The sequence below is a fragment of the Excalfactoria chinensis genome, chromosome 4 (genome assembly GCF_039878825.1).
Source record: "Excalfactoria chinensis isolate bCotChi1 chromosome 4, bCotChi1.hap2, whole genome shotgun sequence".
Classification (NCBI taxonomy): Eukaryota; Metazoa; Chordata; class Aves; order Galliformes; family Phasianidae; genus Excalfactoria; species Excalfactoria chinensis.
The window spans coordinates 29,746,325-29,772,451 of NC_092828.1; the positions used below are offsets into that span (position 1 = coordinate 29,746,325).

General features: G+C 41.6%; 1 protein-coding gene across 2 annotated transcripts in view; it reads left to right on the forward strand.

Annotated features, from left to right (window-relative positions):
- Nucleotides 1-26,127, forward strand: part of EMCN (endomucin) — an 88,600-nt gene that overhangs the window by 18,375 nt on the left and 44,098 nt on the right. The window lies entirely within an intron of this gene.

Below are 26,127 nucleotides of genomic sequence, written 5' to 3' on the forward strand. Positions count from 1 at the left end.
TACAACAGCATCAGACAGTAATCAGAGAATATTTTTCTCTTCCACAACAGACTTTTACCAAAGGAAAGCTTTCTCCCCACCTGTCTCCCCAGCTGCCTTTCTGACAGAGTTGTTTTCATATCAGGGGCCATTAATGCACTCTGTTGCCAATTAACCCTCACCTCCAGCCCTTGCAAATCTACAAGGTGCATTAAAGGAAAGGGAAAGAAAGAAAGAAAAAAGGATAAAATAACAAAACTCTTCCTGATTTGATGCTGCTTTTAGTGTCCCCCAGGGACAACCCCATTCTCTGGCTGGCATGGCTATGCAGAGGTGCCCATGCAGCAGTCTTGTATCTTCCCATCTGAAATAAAGCAGGTCTGAGAGAGCAGCTTACATTTTCAGTCCTTTGTAGAGCTGGTGCTGCCCCTGGATCATCCCTTCTCTTGGCAGGAAAAGTCCTCTGCACCGGGGAGTTTTCAAATCCCAAGGGATGTGTGCCTGAGTACATGAAGGCAATTTCAACTGTCACATCCCCTCTTAGTAAGACTTCAGGAGGCTTTGCACATTGTCCATCAAAGCCTGTTGTAGGTGAAGGACTGTTTCAGGCAGTGCTTTGTGACAGGGAGCAGAGGGGTCAGCCACCCTGCAGTGCTCCCACAGGTGCTCTCACATTGGGAGCTGAAGGTAGTGCAAGTGTACTTGGAGGACTCCCTTGGTCAGAAACCATCACACTTACTCCCTGGACTCTCTGGCAAATCCCTTCTGCAAAGCCTATGTCCACATCTCAGATCTTCTCTTGCAATCCTGGTTTTTCTGGACCTGTGCAGCTAATGCAGCAAGGGATTCATACAGTTATAGAGTCACCTGAGGCACAGGTGAGCTTTGTCAGCCCCAAGACTTCAGGTACACCCAGGACATGGCAGGAGGAGGCCGTCCAGCTCCCTATGCCACAGGCAGGCCACCAGGCTACAGCACTGTTCCTCTGCTCCAAACTACGCCTGGGAAGCTGGAACAATGTGACCTTGAAACACGGCCATTGGGACATCCTGTGGGATATCAAAGCACATGGCCAAAGACAGCCCTCAGAGACCCTCAGAGCATTTTACTTCACCCTTAAAATGGAGCACAGATTCTCTCCATGAAGAAAGAAATGAAATAAAAGCAGAGACAGGGCTATACCTTGAAACACGGGCACCTGGGGACTGCTGCCACCTTCTGCAGCCGCGTCTGCACACTTACAGGTCTATTACTGCTTTCCTGCCTTTTGTAATGTGACACTGCAAAGCTTGGGGCTGGGAAAACCACTTTGTGATTGCATTTAAACATTTTAAATGTACCCTGTATGCGTCCAATCTCCCACGAGGCACATGTAACGTGAGAGAGACTTCTGAGGAGTGAGAGGCAGAGCAGTTATTTCAGCATTTTGCACGTCTTGTTCAATTTGTACTTAATGAGAGGGAGAGTGCTTTTTCACCGTTTCTGTTCTTTAGACCAATTCATCTGTTCATCAGTGGATGCGGGCGTAAGTGCACAAAGGTATTTGCATGTCAGTGAGGATTTCAAAAAATGCCCGAGCTACAGTGAGCCATCATATCTTGCAGTTAAATTCCGTGTCCCTGATGGATTTCCCCACGCTGTTGCTAGGAGATGAAGGTACTGCCTAACAAAGGATATATTGACAAAAAATTTTCCAGAACGAATCTATCTTGTTACAGTAAATACATTCACATAAAAAAGGATATTGCAGGATTTGTTTCCCCAGTGGTGGCATGGGCAAAACTGCACACACCAAGTTAAGGTGAAATTTTCCCATCAAAAACATGGTTTTGTTTAGTTTTGTTGACGAGAGGACTTTCAGTGTATTTAATGCCAGAAGTGCTGTTGCCTTCCAGTGTGTTTTGTTGCTAGGATAATATCATGAATATGCCTTACGTTTTTTTCCCTCTTCCCTTCTCTGCTACTTCTCCCTTTCAGGAAGAAATATGCCTTATTATGAAGGCTTCCTTTTTCCTATTTTTTTTTTTTTTTCTTTCCCCCACAACCCCTCTGGGAAACATGGATTCCCCTGTTTATTTTAAATCAGGGAAGAAGTGTGCATGGTTCTGGACATACAAGAATTTGGCATGGAAGCAGCTGAGTGCAATGGAAAAGCGGATCAGCCTCTTGCTTTACAACTCCAGGAACCTCGACATTAAAAAAATAAAACTAAAAAAAACACTGGAAATTAAATAAAGAGAGGAAGTTGAGGAATTCTCATGGAAAGGCTGAATTTCTAGAAAGCGATGAGTTTTCTCCCTTTCATCTGGTGAACATACAACAAACAGATCACAACAGCAAAAGCAAACATGACTTAAATGACATAAAATAAAACTTATTCTCTTTCTTAGAGAACAAGTGTAGCTCCGGCCTGGTGACTTCACTCCCTCACCCTCAGCTGTCATGGCAATTGGCAGTTCCTACGCCACCATGAATGTCTCCTTTCTATCTTGCTTCCTTGACCCATCTCCAGCTAGGACATGCCACTACCTTTTGCTTTGTGTTGCAGCACAGTGGTGATCCCACAGCTGGACAGAAAAATGTGAGTGAGGAAGGACACAGCACAGCAAGTCTGCAGCTGCTTGATTTTCAGCTCTCATTATCAGTTCCCTTTTCTGTGGTGAGAGCAGGTAATGCTGTTTTGGGGATGTTAGTGGGAAGGTGTTGAAAATCTGCCTTTCCACTGCAGTCATGGTTGTCCATATCAACTTTTGCAATGTGGACAAATATAAACAAAACTTGCTGGAGATCAGAAATCTACATTTAATTTGTCTGTGCACTTGCACAGGACTTTAACTAGACACAAATACATTCAGATATTAATTCTGCTTGTTTCGACAGGTGAGGGAGAGGGAACAACTGGAAAAGGCCTTGCTTGCACTGTTTCTGTGCTAATGTGGTTTTCTGCTGTAATATCTTGTTTTGAGATGCATTAACCATTTAGGCTGAGCATGCTGGGATGTCAGAGACCAGTGGATGCAAAATCTAAGTCAAAACCAATCAGTATATTTTTTCTCAGCTCAAAGCCAAACACAGAGAGAGTTTTATTCCATATTCAAAGATTGCTGCAATTTCTTTGCTTTGAAAGCTGGCACGGTGGTAACCTTGAGGTCACACTGCTGTTTGCAGAACATATGGCAAACCGAGCATATTTAGACAAAATTAAAAAAACAAGAACAACCAGTAACAATAATGTCTTCAAGCACAAGTGGGCAGCACTTGTTTCCATCATAGACTTCATTTCTGCATTTCTGTAGGTTTTGCTCTTGCCAGGTGTGCCATGACGTTGGACTGGTGTGGTTTCCTCAAAGTGCTGCTCTATGGATGCTCTCCCCACAGACCTGTTGCATAGGAGGCAGCTTGCAACTATACATGCAGGCACAGCCAAAGGGGATAATGGAGCATTCATGATGGAAAACTTTTTCTTACCAAATAATTTATCTGAAAGATGTTTACATATAGCTGTGACATCGCTGGTGAAGGCAGATATTTACCTAACTGTAACAATTTTTCTTCAGCAGGCTTGAATCAGCATGCAGTAAGTTGGTCAAATGCAGCTGAACTCCATGGCCCCTTAACTGTGAGTTAAATATATTTTTTGTTCCACTGAGTGTTATTTGAATAAACATTTTCCAACATGCTTCCTGTAGAATAGGGACTGCCATTGCCCACATATTTATTTAGCTCACGTAATGGCAAGCTGAAGTGAAAAAAGCCTTTTCACAGAAGCTGCAAATAGAAGAGAATCCTAGCTATATGCAAAATCCTATTTCTTCTGTGATCTTGCCCTAACATGGAATATTTGCAATTCTTCCTCTCATCAGCTATCAAGCGCAGACCCAATTTTTCTTATCGATAACAGCTTAGATATTTTTCAGTCCCTGAATCCTGGAGTTAATCTGCCCTAAGTGGCTCCTAACCCTGTAAAGAAGGGCTGCCCATGATAGCAGTGGGTGTTCCACTGAGCATCTCATGGCTCGCAGCTCTGCTTCAGCGCTTCCTGCTTCCCTAGTGCTCCTCTCCCGGCTTCTCGGTTTATTAAACTTGCCTTAGCTCCCTTTCTTCTATTTTCCTCCCTCCTTGGCTCAGTCCTAAGTGCCATAGTCCTGCAAGGGCCCAATGAAGCCTTCAAAGAGGGAATATGACCAGAAACCTAGCAGTTGTTTTCTTACCAGCTTACTGTGATCTCCAGCCCCACAGGATAAGAATTGGGCTAACTAGTTCTGCTTAAATGTCCATCTGCAAAACAGCTTGCTTGAACCTTCCTAGAAGAGCTGCTACCTAAACTTGCACTACTGAGTGTGTTTGCTTGGATGGAAGTGAGAGATAAGAGCCAGTGACATCTGCATTCTAAAGGGCATTTAAGAAACGCTCATTTCACATAAATGTATATGTAAGTCTTCTAAAAAAAGACACTCTTCTTACATAAAGATAAAGACAGCAATCTTAAGTGCATTACTGAAATTAGGGTTATTAATCTGAATATGTTTCAGATACCTCTGCTCACTGAAACCCGTTTGTAGCACTCTTCACACAGATAGCTGGGGACTGGTTTTCCACTCATCTCTTCAATGTATCAGAATCTAGAAGATTTCTGTGATCTGTTCAGGTATGCTGAAATGCGCAAAAGGATTCCTTACATTGTATAAGCTAGAAAATCTCCAGAAACATCAAAAACAGTGGTTTAAAGCTTCCTTTAAACTACAGACTATCAGACCAATTCTTGAGTCAAGGATGAGTGCATATTAAGCTCTTAGAAAGTGTTTTGGTATCCTAAAAGATTTTTTTTTTTTTTAAATAAATAAACAATTAAACAAATAAATATTAATTGAAGGCAATTTTGTTTTTCTCTAATCAGATGGTACAAGTTACTGTAATTGAAAAATATTTCTAATTTCCGTGATACCCTCTGATGTATTGCTATTTTTTGGTCAGTGAATCCATTAGCACTAAGTTCAGCATGTATGAGAGCAGCCTGTCTTGTTTGTCAAAGCCGCACTACAGAATCCTCAAAGAACATTTCAAAAGAAAACTGAGTTGTGCTTAGTCACTAAAAAGCTTCTTATAATTCCCTCTTCTGCATTTTGAATGACTTAGAAACTGCAATTGCACAATCTTTATCTTATGTAGAATGTAATATCTAATAGCAGGAACATTTAATGAAGGCTGCCCAAGATAAAGGTGCAGGGTGAACGAGGTTGTGAGAGCACACATACAAAGCAGAAAGAACGGGATGTCAAATGTTCCAAACTTTAAAAAGTAAGGAAAAATGTTTGCAATATTTTCTTATAGACTTTCATGTTCAAACATTGTCTAATCTCTGACCAACTATCTGTATCACTGAGTAGGAACTAAGAATTGGCTGGTGGCACATACACGTTCTTGTTTATCAGTCCTGTGGATACTTGCTGATGGCAACTAAAGTTAGCATTCGTTATTCAAAATAATCAAGCAACCAAATGATTTTTCCCCAGGAAAAAATCCTGGGGCTGCCCAGGAAGGTGGTGGAGTCATGGTCCCTAGAGGTGTTCAAGAAATGTTTACATAAGGTTCAGTGGGAGATATTGTTGATAGGTGAGTGTTTGGACTATGTGATCTTGGAGGTTTTTTCCAACCTTGGTGATTCTATGATTCTATGGGCTTTAGCAGAGTTCTGTATTCTGAATGGGACAGCTCTATGATAGCACTGTTGCGGTCTGAATCCAAAAGGGATGTTACAATTAAATAAGAATTCCCTAAGACTATACTATTTATTGTTAGTAGACTGTATTGCTTGTTATTAGATTGTGATCTTTCTTTCCGCCTTGTATCTGTGTCCCAATGATGCTATTGTCTTCCCATAGAGCTGCTTTCTAATTCATAATAACATGCAGGGTTAAATCATCTTTGGATACCAAGTGTGGCATGCAGAGTAATCTATCTGCAGTGCTTTTAATTAGACTGGAGCTGTTTTGCATATCAAGTACATCCGTTTGAATTTCAGCAGGAAGAGATGTAATTTAGATACAAACACCACAAAGAAATGTGGAACCCTCTGTTTTTAAACACACCGCTCAAATATAAATCACCGCTCTTTGATATTAAGTACACATGGCCTGACCAAAAGTGTGTTCTTGGGCACAATGATGGCTTTAAGCTGAGACAGCGTCACTTGAGTCCTCACTGAGGACTGAGTATTCCCTCTCCACTTCTCTGCAGGTCTCTTGTGCAGATCAGTTCCTGGGGGATGGACCTAAGTGGGGATCCAATTATTATTTAATGAATTTCCTACCTGCATAGAATTTTCTGTTTCTCTTTCCTTTACACTCAGGTTTGCTGGAATACAAAAAAGAAAAAAAAAATAACAACAAACAAAAAGCTGGCCTTCTAGCATACCCCAAAGCCCACCACCAGACCTAGTACTTGCTGAGCCCTTGCATGAAAACCATACCAGCACTGCTGTGTGGCATACATTATAGCTGCTCTCATAATCATTAATTACAAAAACTTTTCCTTCTCATTTGCCATTTCCTTGCCAGGTTTGCAACAGAACAAACACGAAAGGTCTAGGGAAATACTGTGTTTAAATCAACAAGAATGTGAAAGATGAAGGTGCATCTTTGACTTCAGGTGTAGAGGTTCTGATCAACGGATCAGTAGAGGAATCCATTGATGGAAGTTTTCTCCCACTTACTTTTGTTTTCTTGACCTTTTTTTTTCAAATCATTGATTTAGATGAGGTAGTTTAATTAACAATTACACTGCTTAAGTTTACTCTGAAAAAAATTCAGTGAATTGAGTCCGTCTTCCCCTTCCTTCTACAGTGAATTAGTAATGTAAGGACTGTTCATTAAGTAAAAGGGAGCAAATTACTCTCAGAAGCAGATGAAGAGAAAATGAAACCTGAAATCAGAGCGGTAGCCTTAGCTGGCTCTTGGTTCTGGCTTCCTGCATGCTGCAGGGGAGAAGGCAGTGTAAAGCCAGAGGGTGCAATGCCAACAGCGACCATGCTTTCATTTTTTAAGTGACCCCTTAACGTCTGCAAAAAAGAAACCTCCACATCCAGCTCAGCCCACTGCCAGCTGCAGCAACACACTGCGGCCTTCACTAAATGCTGGTGCCATCTGGTGTGGGCTGAGGGAATGAGCAACTTCTTCTCTTGCCCAACATTCCTCCCCCCCCTCCACACACACACACTTTTTTCTTTTTTTTTCTTTTTTTTTTTGATAACCGTTGTGCTTCATTATGATTTAATGCCGATTGCTCTCAGCAGGGTTGCATCTGTCTGTGTGCCGAGCTCCAGCTGGGTGTTTCAAGCCACCCTTCTTGCTCTCTGACTGTGTGGAAAGTAGAAAGGGAAGGAGCATGATGACAGTGTGCTGCTTCCTGCTGAGGCAGGCATCTCTGGGACCATGTAGATCACAGCGCTTACTTGCCCTGCTGTGCTTCCTGCTGCTAAGGTGTCTGGTTAGTCCTGAATCACATAGGAGAAAGGTTCAGTCCACTTCTTCTCCATCAGAGACCCCATAGATAGTGGTGACCTGGCACTGCACTGTCTTTCCTAGCCATGGCACAAAACCTCCCACAAGCTGTGGGTACATGCATAACATAGGCAGGGCCAAAGCAGAGGGACCCAAGACCCCTATTAGCTGCCCCTGGTCCTTGGCCAGCCGGCTGTGGAGAGGCTGCAGCAGGTGTTATGGTTTTCCATGGGAAATGCTGGGTGTCGTTTCCATTCTTGGCACCATGGGTATAGGCAGCTTCTGATTTTTCTCAGGAAAGCAAGTTTTACACCTCCCTGCCTCATGTTTGCTCGTGTCCTGCTTCATTCAGCTTCTGAATTCTTTGTGTCACTTCAGCCACAGCTGACGGTGAGGCAAAGACCTCAAAGATGGAAAATGACATGAAAAGAAATGGTTCAGCAGAGGACAGAGATTTCCAAATAGTGTCCCTTGTAGGGGAAATCAACACTGTGGATCTCATACCTTACCTTCTCTGGTGCCCAGCCAGAATGTACTCTATAGGTGGGCAGAAAGGCACCCAGACAGTAGGTCATGATAGTAAGAGGGATGGGGCATACTGGAAGTGCATAGGGGAGGGTTTGTGTTAAAGGAAATGAAAAGTGTTGGGTGGGTAGAGTAAGAGCACAAGAAATGGAAGAGGAGAGGGGGGAAAGACCCAAACCCTTGGAACACCAGCCTTTGTTAACACGTTTGTTGTCACAATGGGTTATTTGTTTCATAAAGCTAAGCCGCCTTTATTTCTTGCTTTCTTAAATGGAACATAGCTGAAATTCTACAACTACAAAGATTTGGTTATTGCTGTAGCATCTCTTCCTCTTAAACTCTTGTCACGGGTTAACCGTTTCTTTCTTGTCTGTTCCTTGTCTGAAAATTTACTGGCCTATCCAGATTTTACAGATTTTTATTTGTTTGTTCTGGAGAATTATTTTTACCACCCAGACAATTTGGGATGTACCAGGAAGACAGGCAGTAGCATTGCTTTTATTTTGCCGACGGTTGTCATGATGGGTGGTGACAGCAGAATTTCCATCTACCGTGTAGATACTCCAGTTGTTTGAGTGTGACATGACCTTCAGATTAGATAATCACTGGCTGTTTTTTTATCAGATCTGCCAGGAAAAAAAAATTACTTCCTTCAAAAACAAATTAGAATTCACGGTTTTCCCAGGGAAGCGGCGTATTTTGTGTAACGGGGAGATGTTTTTGTGACTAAAATTCTTCTTCTATTATGTGTTTGAAGGGAGCAGAGTAAAATATGGCCTTGACATTTCTTAATGATGCCATGTACATGTGAAGCTTCACAAAACACGAGTTCCTGGAACTCTGCAGCTTTAGATAATTTAGGCACAAGTTTGTACTTCAGTTGCTTTTTAATCCTCTGGGCAATATTATATAGGGAAAATATTTCTTTCACAAAATAGTCAAAAGCCTGTCTTCATTCGGAGATTATTACAATTCATTTGTATGCAAAGGAAATATCCCTGTAGTTGCTGTCAGTGTTTTTGGAACAACAGCCCACTGTTTGCTTGAGTTGTGGATAAGCCTTTTTTCTTTTGTATTGACAAGTTTGGTGCACTATCTGTCAAAAAAATAAGAGCTTGTTATAGACCCTCACAGGCTGCAGTCATGCTATGCCATGATTTACTTTGGGGAGTATGGGTTAGCTGCCAAATATCATATTGACATCAGGAAGTCAGCCTTCCGCTACTGAAAACATGTGCTGTCAAGTGTAGCATTCCTAAGTAAATATGGAAGCAGAGATCATTGTTTATGGTCCACCTCTTCACCTAGCTCAACCATTGCACCCTGATGTCCAAAGGCAAAAAAGGAGGTTCAGGGTTAAAAGTACAGAAAACCACTTCTCCCCTCAGTTGACCTGGGGCCTGACAGACTCCTCTTGAAGGCTGTGAGCAGAGAGGATGTACTCCTCTGCAGTGGGAAGCCCTTCTAGGGACTTCTGTTCTCATTTGGAAGAATGAAGCGATTTAGCAGCCATCAAACTTTTCAGCCTTATCCTCACTATGGTTCTGCCAAATTGAGGCAGGCCAGAGCTGACCACCTGCCAGTACTTACTGCTGTGGGGTTTGTGAAGGGTTACCAGAATGTTTATGAAAGGTGCTGGGTTTATGGGAATGGGGACTGATGCTGCAACCCACACATGGTTTACACATTAGTAACTGCCATCTTCCAGACTTTCTGCACTATGAACTTCATTGAAATGTCTTGAAATTTTTACATGTGTGTGTATGCAGTGTAGTGCACTGTTAATACAAACCCAACATACATTTGACATGGAGTATGTCTTAAAATGAGCATTACTTGAAACAGATGTTTAACTTACCTAGCAGTGGCTCATTTCTTGCCCTTCAAGAAGCTCTCAGCAGCTTTACCTGAGTAAAGAATGAGCAGAGCAAAGACCAAAGTGTGTTGCAGAAGGCAATACACCTCTATAGTTATTCACATAACAGCTTTACTGGACACATTTCCCATCTGTGACTACATATTCTGTTTATTCAAGCTTTGGTACACCTGCCTCTGTTGCCAGAGACACTTTCAATTAAATACACAAGGTCAGTATAGAGAAATGTTCTGATTACACATGGAAAGATAATTACTCTCACAGGGGTGCTATTTGATGCATTCATTTCATTGATCTAAATGGACCCAACTCCTGCTGTGACAACCATGATGTCCCAAGTCAGCTTCTGATGATGGGAAAGAGCCCAGTGGGCTCAGGGCATAGAGCAGAGCAGCATCAGAACTGCTCAAGTTACCACAAGCATCTCCCAGAAAGGAGAATGGGGCTGGTGCCACATTCCTGTTGTGATGGGCACTGGGCTTGCCCCAGCTGATCTCAGAGATGTGGGATACTGTTTCAGTTTGTATCAGGCTCTTACTTCATTAGCTAACATCATTTCTTTCCTCATGTAGTTAGTGTCTCATTGTGGCTATTGTGCTGTTTACATCCTATCTGGGGATGTTGGAGACTATTCTTTAAACAAAAGACTTCAACCTTTTCTCACTGAAAGTCTCTGTGCAAAATAACCTGTCAAGCGTTCACATCTTGTGTTCAGCCATGCTGCTCTTGTATTCATGTACTCACTCATGGTTTTGTAAAACACGTTTTTCATCAGTTATCTACATAATATATTTATATAGCAGTTTATTTTATATATTCAATACATATATATTCTTATATCCATAAAAACATAAAACTATCAAAGCTCTGCTCCTTGGTGGCAGTTGTAGCTAGCACTGCAGTAGGCATTTGATCCATTTCAAAGGTCCAATTAACCAGCTCTAGATGTCCTGGCACTTCACAGCTCAGCTACGCCACAGTTTCTAGACAGAGCCTTGTGAGGTAGCTGTTACAGCTCTGTACAACCTGATAAGTGCAGTGGGAGCCAGGGAGGCTGCATTTTTAGTCATTATATTTTAAAAATGTCTGCTTTTTCTATGGAACTCACGTATACGCAGTCCTTTCTGCTATACATCATGTGCCACTGTAGTCTGAGCTTTGGTTTAACATGTTTAAATCTCCAATCTGTGCTTAATGGCAGGATGAAGAATGATGTTTTTTTGTCTGTTCTAGAAAGGAGGAGTATCAAATGTATTACTTGTGGTGGAAGCATGCGTACTGTGGGCATTTACTATTGTAGAAATGACTTGAGAGAATTATTAACTATGATTTATGCTTTTATGGCTGGAAAGAAAGAAAATCAATTAGTACTGGCTATTACATAGCCCTGGGCTAGTAATATATAGGCAACAGATACTATCAGTACTTTTGGGATTGCCAATTATCCAACTTGGACAATACTAATGCTATTAATATTTGAGACTCACTTCTGTTAGGAAAATTCCTGGAGGAGAAGGCTTGGCATCTTTGATTTCAGAATGGAAGGGTTGCAAAAAGAAAATAAAGAGGAAAAAAGGAAGCTTAACCCCCATTTTAACTTAAAAATATGACTTTCAAATGGAGATATGGCAGCAATTCCATATGAAACATTTCTTTATTAAAAAGATCAATATGTCAATTATTATATGTCTTATATTATTATATGTCAAATATTATCGATATGCTAATATACACATTAACACAATGATAATGCACATTCCCTCTGCATGAGATATCCCATCCCAATCCACTTGCAATGAGGAAAGTCAGTGGGATTTGGAAATGGGAGGGATAAGGAATCTCATCTTATAAAACATGTAAGTGATGGAATTGGAGCAGACAGAAATTTTATTGAGTAATTTAATTCAAGTTGTTTCAGGCTGGAATAAGTTCCTGATCAAGAGCTGGGAGCTTCAAAATGCAAAAAGCCACATGGTTGTAAACTGCAGGTGGGTCTGTATGTCCTCTTCCATACCTCCAGTGGCATCACCTTGATCCCTTCCACTCTGCAGGTCCTATGATGGACAGCAAGTTGGTTGGGAATCTCAGCAGATGTTCCTTCTTGCTGAGGCCAGAGTTGTAGCTACCCTTTACTTCTATAAGCAAACTTAGACAAGTTTAGACAGACTTGATATACAGCTGGTTCCAGTAACTCAGTTATTTGGAGAAAAATCTGTGGAAATAATATTAAAATAGAGATGTGGTCCTAAATGCACAGAATTGCAGAGGAGCAGAGGAACCATTCACCTACTCTGGCTTGGCAGTTGCTATCTTATTCACAATATTGCTCCCAACACCTCTGTTTGCAGAACATTATACCAAATGTTTTGTCTTTTTCCTTTCCTGTCTGATTGCTCTGTCTAAAAAACAAAACAAACAAACAAACAAACAAAAAAACCCAAACCAACCAAACAAACAAATTCATTTTATCATATTTGTTTTGAAACATTTGGAAGGAAAAATCACAGGATTCCTGTGTGGCTGCAGGAATTCAAGGCTGAAGAGAAGTGGAATCTGGGAGGGAGCCTCAATTATGGATCAGTGTCTGGTTCACACCACTGGACCTTAAAGGGAAGAGGTTTGCTGATTCTGCTGAGGGCTGAGCCATGTCCTTCTACTAGGTAGAGTGGCATTATGCCGCTGCATACCCAGAGACAGGGTTCTGAAATTAAATATAGATACAAGGCAATGTCTGGACAAGAACAGGTGAGGGATCCCATTCAAGAGAGAGCAAATGTAACAGAGCAGTTAGATCATTCTTGAGAGCAAGTGAAGGGTGTAGGAAGCTACGGGCAGATCTAGGTTCCATTAAACTCAGAAGCTGTTTTGCCATGGCTCTTAATAGGGCAAGCACTAAGGAGACTAGAGGTCAGATTTTGTCTTTTCAATATGATTGAGAATATTCCATTGGCTTTACATAGATATAGGTCGTGCCTCTCATTCTGTAACAGAGAATGATTTGTCAGTTTGTCTAGTGGATTCAGTGTGTACAAAAACTTCTAAAATTAAAGAGCCAAGACATGCAGGGAACGAGATGAAAAGGCAACACACTGAAACTGTGGAGCTGTCTTTAGCATTTGTATGTTAAAACTTCTCTTTTGAAATTGTCTCCTGAACTTATGTGAATGGCTTGAAGATAAAAAGAAGACCAAAAGTGGCATTTTCAGCAGGGTCTTGCTTACCCTTGTTCTTCTCCAAGTCGGTTAGTTGGATTTTGACACTGACTGGGCAGGATAGTGTCATACAGACATAGCATAATGTAAACCAAAGCCCACTTATAGCCCCCAACCCAGAGAGAGTTCTTCCCCAGTACCAGCTACTTTAGGCAAGAAGTTTAAAGGAGGTCACCAGTTCTGTCATTTCCTTTCTCTGACTTTAGTGATACTTCTAATTACCTATACTATTCTGACCAGTAACAAAAAAAAAAGCATTGGTAGTTAAATTCTCCTGCACAAGAAGCTTTAAAAGATAGTCCAGCCACTTCAAATTGTTCCTGATCTTCTCAAAATCATCACATCGCACAGTCTAGGGCTTCCAAATACATGGGCCAAAGCAACCCAGTTCTAGACTGAAAGGTGGAGGCGCAGAGCCAGACTATGCAGCAACCTGTCGGCTGGATCCTGCTGTGGTTCGTGGTCACCCAGTGCTTTCTGAACACAACCTTGCCTTGTTTTTCTTAAGCAGGCGTTGGGGTCCAGTTGGACAAACCAGGTGGGTACCTGTTCAGGGCAGTTTCTAATGCTGTTTCAATTACAACTTTGTAAACATCGTAAGTTCATTTAAGCCATGTACAGGTTTGATTTCCCCCAGAATTATTCAAGTAGGAAAGAAGGAAAGATAAAAGGAGAAATCAGGACTCCATAGCTGCTTGGAATATTAGCTTTCACATAGTAACACCCTAACAGTCACCTTGGGTCTAATTGGAATAGGGGAAATCTCTTGGGAAGCCAGGGATCAGTGGAAGGCTGTTACTGGGTTTATCTGCACTAGTAGATTAGAGACATCTTGGATAAATCTTGTGTGACAGCCCAGAGAATAGAATAGCTTCAGATGTATTTTAAACTTATGTTTTCTTATTTTGCAACTTGCTTTTGTAGTAGGTTTTCTGAGCTAGTCACCAATCACCTTGTTTCTCAGAATCATGGATAGAGACGTCTGTCAGATAGGCCATGGAAGGACGACAAGGCTGGCAGCCACATGACAGCACTATGCCTGTCTGTTGCAGAGGAATGTCGAGCACAATTTTTGAATAAGAAAAATCCCTTACAGAGAGCCCTGCAGCTTGCCAGGAGGCATGGGGTGCCTATGGAGGACAGTGCTTACATCACCATTGGTGGGCAATGAGCTGGGAGATCTGCCCTGGCTGCAGAACACCATGTGCTTTTGTGCTGGCTTGTCCTATAAAGCTCTAGCTGGGGATGGGAGGAAGGAAATCAATGAATCACCAGGAATCTGCACAGCCCTTCCTGCTTTTTTTGAGAAGTTTCTTTAAGTCTCTGAGTAACGTAGAAAGTAAAAGCATAAGGCCCTGATAATTGCTGTGGAGCTCTGCTTTATGCCCATCATAGGTAGGGTGTTTCCACAGATCTAATCAGGTTTGCTTATATATCTTACTTTGGCATCATGTCAGACTGTTCTTTAACCTTCATGAAATTAGCTATGTTAACTAAGAACTTAACTCATCCTGCATCTCATCTCACCTACTGCAAGTGATTTCTCACTAAGTTATTATTGTCAGTTTGCTAACTTTGCTTTATCATCAAGGATGGTGAAACCAAAGCCAGAATGTGACCATCACTGAATTCATGACCTGAGACATGTGTACATGTCTATACACCAAGCTCCCAGGGCAAGCCCTTGAAAAGTGGTCTGCAAAGTGACTGAGCTTTGCACTTGGGCACAAGTGTGCACTAAAATCTGTGGAGCAGCTGTGTATAGAAGAGGTCTTGAAAATACATCTTCAATAGTGCATACATTGTCTTGCATTAAACTCTTCCCCTCTGGGCTGCATAGGGTGTCTGTAAGCTTCTTCCTTGTGTAGTTTCTGCATCCCTTTGGATCAGTTCCCTACCTCTCTACAACCAGCCAACAGTGTTTTCTCACAGTTCACGTTGCAATGGCACAGAGAGTGACCTACATGCATTCCCTTAAGCATACAAGTCTTACATTAAATTCAATTATGAATTTCAGGAAGATTCTTACTCTTTGTAAAATTATTCAAAAGAGATCACTAAAATAAATCCGGATAGAAAATACATAGTGTTTTCACTCTGAAGGCTACAGAGACAAGAGCTGCTCTGTCTGTAGGGAAAGAATTAAGATAAATCTATGTAAGGTGATTTGAGAATAACCTAACAGGACATTAAAAGGCTGTCCTAATTAAAATAAAGATCAGCTTCTTAAAGGGGCTAGCAAAATGGATACAGTCTTCATGTATAGGGAAGGCTTGAGAAAATGAGTCGTACTTACCTTTCTATTTGAAAAGAGGACTTTCTAGGAATACAGTTACACATTTGGTTTTAATTTGTGCTGCTGGTCTGCCTCTAGCTTCTGCTGAAGATTCAGCTTAGGTTTTGATTTCAAGTATAGCCATATCCTGAGGTTATCCTTTTTGGACCCTGGAGGGCCTTTATGAGGAAAACAAAGCCTCTCTGAAACTGAACAATTTGAATTGCTTGCTGTTACTTTTATCTTCCAGCTTCCCACAGGGCATCATGCTTACCAGTCAGGCAACAGAGAGGAATCCATGTCTCCATCAGCAAAGGGCAGGTAGCGCTGGGAGGCTCCAGCTGCAAAGCAAAGCAGCACCAGTGAGATCTGGAGGTGAGATGGAAAGCTGGGCCCTTCCCAATGCTTGTATTTGACCTAGAAGTAAAACTAATTGTGACTTAAAATCCAGGTGCCCTTATTTGTCCTTTGCTGAGGGCAAAATTTGGGACTAGAAAGACTAAATTTAGGTTCTAAACCCCCCATTTAGGTGCTGAAATAAGCTGCTTTCCTAGAACCTGCTGGCTGATTACTAGTAGCAAAGATCGAGCTACTAATCTTGGTGGCTAAAACGGATTTAGGAGCCTAACATTAGACATTTGAAGGAAGCCGACACTGAGTTTTAGCCCATTTCTGATTCATATGTGTATGGGAGATTGGTAATCACAGCCTGAACCTCTGATTAATCAGCTGAGGCAAGTATGGGGTCAGCTGTGGGAGCACAGGTGAGAGTGATGTAGCTGTGCTCCCGGAAGGGGTGGAGCTTGACTCCATCCCCTCTGAGACCTCATTTAAGGGCTGACTCCCACTGGAGCAGTATCTCTTGGAGATCGCTCACCAGGGAGGACTGCCTCAGCTGCTTCAGTCAAGGCACCACCATTGGTGAGTTTTTCCTTTACTTATTCACTTGTATACCTTCTGTACATTTTGTTTCCATCTGTACATTTAAAACCAATACAATATGCTTTTATTTTTGCGGATTTTTTTTCAAAGTGCCAGCACTGGACTCCATGGTTTTCCATATGTCCTGTCTTATGAGCAACTGGTTACAGAATGTTTGCCCTTGAATGTCTACAGCCCAAGCTGCAAAGTTACACTGCAGTATTTGGAATGAGTGGGCTGGGGGCTGCCAACAGCTCTATCTGCTTCCACTGACCAAGGAAAAGTATCTGCAAAAAAAGAAGAAAATAAAGAAGACAAAAGGTGACGAATCAAACTGAGGGAGGTTTTCCACAACTGAAGTAATTTTCCATGGTAACTGGAGAAAGAACATCAGCCAGCTACAAATGTGTGAGAACCGTCTTCATATTTCATTCTCAGCCAACTATTTCTCTTGTTTTTATGGTCTCTGAGAGAGTAATGTAGCCTATGAGACCTTGGTTCTGTAGGTTTGCCAAATGCCAGTTGGAGCCTACTCCAGGTAGGCATATAGCGCATGTACCAGAAGTGAGGTAAAACATACTTGTTAATAGTGCAGGTACGAAGGGGAGAAATTAATTTGGAATGTATGAAGATGCAGCAGAGGTGGGGGAGGAACAAACAACTGAAATAGCAATCCTTTTTGCAAGGAAATGGAAGTCATGTCAAAACTGTTGAGACCTGGGAAACAAAATGTTAAATGTCTTGCAGAATTGAAAGCAAGACAAAAGAAAATGTGTTTAGCTAAATCCTTGGCTCTGTTGCATTACAGAAGGTTAGTGTAAGTGCCTTCTCTGTTAATTAATGTGACAGGTCTATTTGTAATGGAATCCTCTTTTGTTGCTCCAGCAGCTGGGCTGGTCATGTGCAGCTGTGAGTGGCAGCTGATGCCTGTATGAGGAGCAGCTGAACCACAGAAGAGCAGTGTTGGGTGCTTTGGTTGGCATGTAGATCATGTCTGTGTTACCTGTTACAGCAAATCTGACATGTCCTCCTCATTCCGCACCCTGCTGCCTATGCTCACTCATTTGCATACACAGTGAAAGTCACAGGCAAAAGGCTCAGCAAGCTGACACCTAACTCAAGTTTAGATCTGATGTGACAGAAGCTTCCTGTTGTTGGTACTGTTTTCAACTGTGAGTTCCATTCTGCTCCACAAATAGGGCTAATGCCCAACTAAAATAAAGATAACCCCTATTCCATGTTGTTCCTGCTCTGAGTGATACTGATAGGTATGGGAATGCAGTATGAGGTCAGAGTAGGATGCAGGAGATTCAAAGAAAATAGAAGTATAGGACTCCTACTTGCGTGAGTCTGATTCTGTAAATATTCATGCATAACAACTTCATATGTTGAAATACACGACCAAGTGTAATAGGAATAATTATTACACACTCAAGTATAGATTTGTTAACCTGTCACTAAGATAGGTGTAGAATAGGTGTGAGCAGAATTTTCCACAGCGATCAGCTGTAATACTTCTCACTGAAACTGGTGGAAGACTTTTAGTTTTGGTATTTGTGTTTGGTTTTGGTTTGTTTGTTTGTTTTAATTGACTGCAATGGGCCATTCTGAATGAGTTTGAATAATCTGCCCTGTAAATTTGGCATGAGAGCAGACCTTGCCTGGCCGAAAGCATTATTTTCAGCTATATTCTGTAGCAAATCCTGCTTACTCTCCAAAACATATACTGAAAGAATATATATAGCCAGCTCAAAAAATCCTCTATCAAATAAATCTTGCAACAAAAAGCAGCTAAACTCCTGAAACAGTCAACTTGACAAATAGTCTTCCATCAGCCCTACTGTGACTCAGTGTTGAAGGATCGCAGGGGAAAAAAGTCAATTTTAGAAGAGAGTATAAATTAAAAAATATGATCTGAATGAAACATATTTCCAGCGCAGTTGCAAACGCTGCCCATTGCCAGCAGCCCGGTTTGATAAAGACACCTCCCAGCCTTTGTTATTCCTGAAGGATTTCATGGCTCTTCCTGTTGATCTGCAGCAGGTGGCTTGGTGACTCACCCTAGGGCCTTCCAGCCAAGAGCAAGATCTCAGGGAAACAAAAGGGTTTTAAATGCAGATCACTACCAAAGAACCAAATTGCAGGAGCCCCAAAGGGTGATGCAAAGGGCGATGTCCATAGAGTGCTCATTCATTGAAAGGATGCCACACAGGTTGGCTGTAGATCCACCAGTCAGGTGTTACTCCTCTTGCCCCTGGTGCATTGGTATTCTGCTGGTGCGGTGCTAATGCCTAGATAGTACTTCCTGAAGCACCTGCCTTCTTTTCAGTGCTTCCTCCTTTCAAGTACCAATTTAATTCAAGCACGCCTGGTTACACATCAGGCCTAAGCATGTCATTATATGTGCGGTTCCCAGAAGTTGTAAGCTATGTTCAAACAGCCTCCTGTAAAGCCTTGTTGTGCAATGAAGGTGACAGAAAAGGGATTTTAACCATTCCTTTTACATGCTTCTAAGGACAGTGATGCTCCTTGCCTTCAGCCAGGCTATTCTGACAAGAGAAAGTCAGACAATGTGCCATAGTTTTATTGAGTGCTTACTCCCTTCATGAATGTGATTAGACCACTCAGCCTGGCACTGCAGCTTGTGGACTGCATTGTCCCAGCTCTGCTATTATTCCTCCTTTCTGCACCCATCAAGAAACAAGAACAACTGGTCCATTGGCACAACCAGCATCCATCTGCTATTCCCAGTACTCATCGAACATGAAAGCAAACCAGTTGCTTTGGTGTCCTAAGCACTGAATGTCAGGACATAACTCATTTGAGTTGTTGGGGTCTTGCCTTTCAGCTGAACCATGGGAATGAGCAGTGTACAGTCTCCTAACATGATGCATGGGAACACAGAAGGTAAACAGTGTTTTAAAAACTATTTTTTGTGTAGCCATTTTCTGATTACACCCTGAAACATCTGCATAGGCCTTAAATCCAAATCGCCATTTCTGAATGTGGAACTGGGATTATGTGTTGCAAACACCCATGTAATTATAGTCCGTGAGTATAGTTTTGTAACTCAAGAAAATATATGACAGAGCAGACTATAAAGCTCACTTTAAAAGGTGATGGGCCTAACTTGCAGCAGTTTAATATCAAACTTTTGGTTAGCATTTTCCATTGTGAATTAACAGTCCTAAGTACAGTACCAGGTGGCACAGAATGCTGGTAGTCTGTTTTGTCTCTTATTTTTTCCTTAAGCAAATGTAAAAAAAATGTTTTAATCTTATCTCAGTATCTGGAGCAAAAATTTAGATGAATTTAAACATTGTGCATTTTCCAGTTACATGAGGGTGATCTGCAATACTGTCTTTTAGCAGGTGCCCAGATTCTATTATTTTCAGCTGGCTACTTGCTGCTTAACTGTTGTTACATGCTGTGGAAAGCATCGAATCCCTCCTGTATTTCTGAACAAATCAGAAATTGGAAGTACAGAGAACAGGAAAATGTTTATGAGATCTGCAGAGGGGCAGATACACAATCTGCAAGGAAGCTGAGATGCTGGGGTAAATTTTGGCATACCACACAGTGATTATGTCCCCTTTTCTTGGTAGTGCAGTTTCCTTATTATCAGATCAGACTTCAGACCGGATATGCATTGTATTTTGCATGTGTCAGAAAACGTCTGCCAGCAGGGCTTGCTCTGATGGCAACAACAGGATGTCTGAAAAGCAGCAAAGGACTGAAAGCCGGGGGGGCAGGCACTGTGCAGCAACTACAACACTGTATTTTGACAAGAAAGCCACGCAGAGACCAAGCCTGGAAGTACCAAAGGTTAGGGTGCAGGAGATGGTGGGTGGATGCAAAGAAGCACAAGGACAAGTACTGAACTGGGAGAAACTATCCTGAGACTGTGACTCTGTGCAGAAAAGCATCTCCTAGGGGTTGGCTTGTAGCGTGAGTTGGTCTCAGGTTCACTATATATGAATTCTGGCTCATCTGCAGCCTGTGTGCCCCCTGTCTGCCCCACATGAAATCCACATCTTCACTCTTGGAGCTCCCTGGGTCCTGTGAGAAGCAGACTATAACCCCAGGTCTCACAACAGTGGTGAACCAAAACAGAACAGGACAATGAGGAACCTGAGCACTTTTTTTCCTAGTAACTCCTTTTAGGAGTGGATGAAAACATGGCTTTGTAGCAGGTGCTGGGATACTGGCACAGCCATGGTGTTGTTTGCCAACAAAGCCATAAATATTGTGTTGTGTTTAGTACAATGGGTTCTTTATGATCAGATCTTTTACAATGCTCCAATATGCTTCTTTTCTGGTACTAGCAGCCTGAAAACAGAGCTAATGCAGGGCTGACAAGAAACCTGAAGCATTTTTCCACTACTTGTGCAAAGGAAACCAAATGGAAAGGGAGAAGCCATAGAAACTCAGGTCAGCAGAAGTCTGATGCCCTTCAACATCATGCTCAGGAAGGCTGAGTACAGCTGGGACAGAAAGCACCTCTTGCTTCTTAGGGTTGAGGTCTACTGCATCTTCTTTAGCCTGGCTCAAGAAGGATTACCACAACAAAGACAAGGCATATATCTGGGGGAGATAGTGGCTAGATTTATTCAGGCCTTTGGAAAATTAAGGCCTGGCTCAAATGCATACTTCTGTTTTGTTTTCTTCTGAGACAGTCAACAGTGTAATCACTCCATGCATTTTGAATAACATGAGAACCTCAAACTGACTCACTGTTTCCTATTTCACTAGCTAGGGACAGGATGCAAAGCTTATAAACACATTCTGTTTGAGTCTCTATGACATGAAGGTCCTTGCTCAAGTTTACAAGCCCATATTGTTTCAAATCCCTAGAATGACTCTTCGTGGTCTCTCCCATACAAAAGGAGCTTTCTTCTTTCTACTGCTGTGTTTATGCCTAAGATTCTATCTGACTGGTGAGATAGTTATCTATATGTCAATAAGTCAAAAAAAGAGGAGGACTGTGGATCTCAAACTGAATCCTTAGAAGAACCCTTGTTGCTTAGGAACACTCTGCAAATCCAGGTGAGTAGTTCACAAAATCAAGAAGCAACCACAGCCAAAAAAAAACCATCCAAGAGTCGCTTTTACATACATTACTGAGATCTGAGTAATTGCTCAAGACAATGAACCAGTTAATCAGATTGTAGCAGAAATGCTACGTCATGGCTTGAAACAGTAATTTAGCACCTGGTGGGAAGGCAGGGCCAACCCAGGGGAGCTCAGGTGCATGCAATGTGCCTGTGTGACCAGAAGAGCTCATTTAAGGGTTGGCAGTGGGAGGCATGGATACTTTGCTGGATAACTGAGGCTTTCTGAAGGTAAGCAGCTTCTTTCCTTTAATTTTTGTGTCAACAGCTGTTGTGTTTGGGTAAATATTTGCTTGCTGTATCCTAGGACCTTTCTGTTCTGCTATTTCTGCTGTGCTTTCCATCGTGTTATACCAGTATAGGATAAACAGGTGTCCTTCCATTAAAATAAATTGTACTCTGGCTTTAGAAAAAAAAAAAAAAAAAAAAAAAAAATGCCTAAGCATCAGGAGGCTCTGAAATAAACTGTGGCTTAGCATGAAAATGCGGTTTTGTGAAACAGGATAACAAAAAGAGTGAGTGAAGAACATCCATTTTATCTTAAGTTTTGCTGCCAGCACAGATGGGAGTGTACAGCAAGAGCTACAGAGGAAGCATGGGCATGCAGGTCTGCTACGTGTTTTTATGGTGTGTATTAGTTTTAGCTGGGCTGGAATTATTTTCTTCAGAGCATCTGGTATGATGCTATGTTTTGTTTCTAGGAGGAAAAATGGTGTTGATAACACACTGATGTTTATAGTTACTGCTAAGCAGAGTTGTATTGAACCAAGGCCATTCTCAGCAAAGGGCCCAAAGGAGCTTGGAAGAAACAGAACTATTTATTATGTCTGATTTAAGCTGGTCAAAGGGATAGTCTATCACATATGATATGACATGGAAGGAGTTTTGAAGGGGGTGGGAGTTCATCTCTCTCCCTTCTGCTGTTTGGGTTCTAGCTAGGCAAAAGATAGGGGTAGTGGGCAATTGCTTGTTATGTGCATTTACATATATATTCATAACCTGTTATGATTTTTCTTTTCTTAATCTTAGTAAATAGTTCTATCTCAACTCATGAGTTCTACTTTATTTCCTGATTCCCTTCCACCATCCCACTGGGAAGCAAGGACTGAGTGGATGACTGTGTAGTGTTCAGCCACCTGCTGGATTAAACCACAACACAGTGACATGTGTCAGTTGAATGCATGTGAATTACAAGAACAGCATCATCTGAGATCTGGCACTCCAGCAGAGTGGCAGCTACAATCCTACAAATATGTTCCTGGCTTGTATCAGTTGCAAGTGAATAAATATTGAGCTAGTTCCTTCCAGCATGTTTTCATTCCCCTTAGTACATCAATAGAGTTTCAGGTATGAAAAAAGAGGAAAAATGTGCTCTGCAGTAATCAAAACCCTTACAGTCTGTGGGTTTTGGAGGGAAAAAAAAAGAAAATCCAACAAAAAAGCAAACCAAAAATCCCTTACCAATATACAAGCCTGATAGCTGAAGCTGTAGTAATTGCGTTAGCTCTGGCCTCGAACGTATCTTTTGTGAAAAGAGTACTGAACATGGGCTAAATGCTTTTTGGTCTTTAGTGCCTACATAAAGGCATCCATGCACTTAGAGATTTATTGGTATTTTTCATGTTAGTAGCTGGCTCTGAATCAAATAAATGACATTTAAGCATTTCTGTGCTACAAAGAAAAGGTGGCTATCTTCCTTGCTAAGCACTTAAGCTTATTTGCAAACCTGATCTTTAGTATTCTTAATACTATTGTGTACAGAGGCAGGTGGGCACTGACACTTCTATTCCCTGAAAAGTTCCAGTACTTTCATAAATGATTCAGAACAAAACATTACATTTTAAAATGTCCCCCAGCATGAATTTTGAGAGAAACTTCTATATGTTATAATGTCTTGGTTTAGAGCTGCTATATTCAAGTTCTTTAGCATTCCACTTTACATTCAAATCTTGATATATGAAGTAGAATGAAACAGTATTTTGATTTTTATTTTTTCTTCAAAATTTTATCAAGCATAACTAAGGAATGTATTTCTGTGCTGTTCACAGCCTCATTTTTCAATGTAAATTGATCCTGCTTATGGGAATTTAAACAAACACACAGATAAGTAATAGGGAAGGCAGAAGTAATTTCTGGTCAATTATCTTTTTTTAAAGTACTTTTAGTAAAACATATATGGGGGGGGGGGGGGGGGGAAGATTATTATTTTAATCATTCTGTTTCAACTAACCATCAGTGTAAGGAGTCACTTGGAGAAGGCTGGCAAATTTGGTTGTTATTTTTATAATATAGAAAGTCATTGAAGACTATGCATCTTCTTATTTTTGATTTTGTAAAAACATAGACAGACTTGCTCTTTGTGCCCATATTGGAAATTTCCCACAGCCCAAAGCAAGGCAACGCAGCTATCTGTATCATTTCCTGTTTTATGCTACTATGCTTCAGGAATATTGAAAAACATGTAAAATTTCTACATTTTCCAAATCTGAAGGGGGTTATTTGAACCTCAGAGGAGTACTATGCAGAAGAAAGTCATGTTTTGCTGCGAGCAATGTGAACTAAGAAAGAATATATAAATACAGCCTGAGACCAATAAATCTGTAACTGCAAATCCATGATGGCAGTAAATGGTTTCCCTTTAATAATGAAATACCACACTGGCAAAAATAAATATATAACTTGGGCTACCCAGCAATCATTGGGCTACGAAATAGTGAGGCTTTGGAACAGAGAGCCCTTTCATTCTCTAGAGTGCGCTTTGGCCCTATTTCAAGTTTTTTTCTGCAACTATGAGGGCTAAAATCTTACTTGAAAAAGTGTGGAAACTGAGACTGTCACACAACCACTTGCTCTGGAGCTCTAAGTGGAACTCCAGATAGTTCAGAACTGGCAGTGATATTACAGTTGGCAGCGTTACCAGTGACCAAATCTCTCTTTATAAAACAAAGCACACATTGGCACTGAAACTACATTTCTTGGTTTGAGGAAAGAAAGGAAAATATTTATTCAATAAAACTTATTGGCTGATGGAGAGGAAAAGTGAAGGTTTTTGGTTTTTTTTTTTTTAATTGTACACATTGAGGAATACTCTTTTGTTACAATGATTTCTGGGAGATTTGGAAACCTTAAGTGATTCCTTTTCAATAAAACAGGTGTTTCCTTTGAGCTTCTTAAGCTTAAACTACAACTCAGTTTGGCTATGGTTTTTCTTTCAGGGACTTATTTCATCTGCTCCGCTCCTACTCCAGTTATTCCTTCCTGTTCATGCTGCTGCTCATCCTATCAAATCTGACCTAGCAAATGCTGGTTGCCTTTATTGCTGACATTAGGGGCTTTCTTAGCGGGTCACAGTTGTCTGAAGTTGCCTTATGACTCTGCGGTACAACTCAAATCTCTGCGGTATCAGGCAGAGAGACATGTTCCTTTCTCTTTCTTTCCCTTCCATCCATTCAGATGCCTGCAGTATGTGCAGCCTCTGGAGAGCACTGCTAACCTGGGATGATTCACTCTCCAAGGTCTTGTTTATCTTTGCTGTTGAAGGCTTTCTGCTGTGCTGGTTGTTGTTTTCTGGGCCAGTCAAACTTCATGTCCTATGCTAGCATAAAACAAGTGTAAGAACAGAAGGCTGACAACAACTCCCTGCTGTATGCTCTGACCCACTCGACAAGAGTGTCATAATGTGGTCCACCTCTGTTCTGAGTCAAATTTGTATTACTGTGGGATCCTTTCCAAAGATGGGGAAAACACAGCTTTGCTAAGGAGAACTTGTGGGTTTTCATCTGCTCCTGTAACTACTAACAGATAAGCCTGTCCAAGTGAAGTGCCAGCAATTCGTTGTCTGCCACTAGCTTTCTACTGATCACCAACTTCTGTCACCTGCAGAACAGGCAGAGGATATGTCATAGCTTTAAGGTACAGAAATGGGATTTAACTAGACAAAAGTTATTCCACACAGACTGCTGATCTGCTGCTGTTTTCCTTATCGCATGAATCAAACAGCTCTGTTGTTGGAAGCACTAGCTTAGCTCCTAGGAGTTCCTGCATGTGAATCTCTTCCAAAACTTCCCCTTTTAGTGAGCAGGAGTAATGAGGAAAAAGAATTTCTTTAATTACTACAGTAGTTAAGGTTGACTGTTTAATGAGTCAGGCTGTTTAATGAGGTCAGTTTTGCTTCTTAGTTTTCCTGAGAACTGGCAGGGAGGGACATGAGTAAACATACTGCATCACCCTCTCATTGGGTGTGAAGCTTTGTGATTGTCATCAGCTGTATAAAATCATTAGGGTGCAGAGCTTGAGAGCATTTCAAGACAGTGTTTTGACCTCCATTAACTTTGGAACTCTGGGTTCCTTCCACATCCTCTAAAGAAAGGGCAGTGGGAAGATGGGATGCTGCTGTTTTTCAGATCAGCTGCGCCTGAGGTGAAGGCTCCAGCCCTCTGCTGGCTCCTCAGGTGGATTCACCTTTGGGAGCCGTGTCCTCACAACAGCAGAGCGTGTCAGCATTACAGGTACCTCTGCAAAAGGATACCAAATTCTTTCCATTGCTAATGAACCAGACTCAGGGAGAAAGATGCTCCTCTCGCTGCAGCAGTGTGACATGATACAGCCAGGCTTAACTCTCTTCAAATGAGTATCTCATGCTAGAACTAAGGAAGGACTGCTGTGAATGTGGGTGAGTTTTCCCCTTGTGTGCTTGCAAGGCGCATTACCACAAACTGAAGACCCCATA